The following is a 1,920-nucleotide window of genomic DNA, read 5'->3' on the forward strand; positions in this document are numbered from 1 at the left end:
GCCCCTCGCCCGCCGCCTCTTCCTCCGCGCCTCGCCGGAGCTCGCGCGCCGCCCCATGCCGGCGTCCTCCGCATCCGGACCTCGCCGTCCCTCGCTGTCCTCCTCCGCTCCGGTCGGCGCGCCACCTCAATGGAGGAGCTCGCCGAAGCCGCCGCCCTCGCCGGATCTGGAGGTGGACCAGATCCACCAGGCCACCCAACCAAACATCTCCCCGTTCCTGGATCCCTCCGTCCCGCACCGCGCCGTCCCGGGTTGACTTTTCGCGGGGTGAGATTTTCACTAAGTCCCAGATTTCTGACATTATCTTGCCATGTTCATCGCGTTGTATCTCTACACCCGTAGCTCCGTTTCATGCGTGTGTTATGTCAAATTGTTCGTCTCGATGAGTACTTCATTTCATTCTATTGCATCATTTTCATTTGAGCTCATCTTGATGCCCGAAATGCTGTTGGAAGAGTGCATGTTGCTGTTAATCTGCTGAAACTGTTATAACATGCTCATTTGTCATTTTTGCCATGATTGATGTGTACATCCTATGAGGTTGATGTCTACATGTGTTTTGATCTATGCCATGCCATCTTTCCAGGGGTGTATGCCATGTATTTTTGTGATCAATTTGGTGACTAGCACAAGCATGCAAACTAGGCATCGTGATGTTGCTGATTTTAGTCCCTGTTCTGCTGTTATTTTCATGCCATGTAAACTTGATGCTACAGAGAGATACATGCTTATTTTGAGATACTTCAGTAAGGGTGTTTTGAACAATAGGTTATTTTATATCCATTCATGCCCTTGGTTGCAATTATAGAGTAGTTTAGCATGTCCTTTTCGTGCTCTACTTTTGCTTCAAAATGTTTCCTGGCAGATTGTTTACATGTTATTCAATTTGGCCAAGCTTGCTATAGTTGATCCTTGCATGCTATGGACTTGTTCTTGACTTGGTTTGTTTAACAAACATGTCTTCTTGATGATGCTATGCTTATCTTGTCATGAAATGACTTGTGGTGAGTGAATCGAGCTTGTTAAGTAGGGTTCATGTTGCTGTTTTGCTAGGCTGAATCTGTTATTTCGTGATGCTATATAAACATGTTGCTACTAATCATTATATGCATAATCTGGAGATGTTATATAAACATGTTTTGATCTACATGTCATCCTCTATCCATCCATGCCCCTGGTTGCATTTATATCTTGCTGTAGATTGTTCATATCTTGCTCTAAAGTTGCTTCATAATGTTGCTGTCAGCCTGTTAACATTAAGTTCAAAGTTTCCATGATTGTTTGCTAGTGATCTATGCATCCTATGAACTTGCTCTTGCCATGTATAGCTTCACAAACATGTCTTCTTACTCTTGATTGCCTTGCCATGCCATGTATTGCTCTGTGGTGAGTGGTTCAAGCTCACCAACATGCTTACTTATTGTTGTTCCTGCCATGTATGAATCTGTAATATAACTTGCCATGTTTACATGGGTGCCATCATATCTTCTGATCCTTTTTGGCTCATGGTCAGTAAGGGACTTTTGATCTATGCTTTTAGTAGATTCATGCCATGCCTTTGTTTGCCATGATAAGTTCCTGTAACATGTTGTTTGATAGCTCTGAACATTGCAACCTGATGTTATTTCTGCAAACTCTGAAACTGTTATTATTTGCAATCTTACCATGTGTGTTTGAGCATGTTCTAGTGATTTCTGGAGTTAGCTCGGTGTTCATGTTTTGTTATGCTTTACCTGTACTTAATGCCCATGCCTTTGGTTCTTATGTTGGGGTGTTGTAGCTTGTTGTTTTGATGCTTGCAATATGCCTAGTTGCTGTTATGGACAGATTGTTGCTATGACTTGTATATTGTGTGTGTGTTGAACCGTTGCTCCGTTTTGAGTGTGATCTATATGAAACTTGCTTGATTTTGCATGTAGT

This window comes from Triticum aestivum, chromosome 6B, assembly GCF_018294505.1.
Source record: "Triticum aestivum cultivar Chinese Spring chromosome 6B, IWGSC CS RefSeq v2.1, whole genome shotgun sequence".
Lineage (NCBI taxonomy): Eukaryota > Viridiplantae > Streptophyta > Magnoliopsida > Poales > Poaceae > Triticum > Triticum aestivum.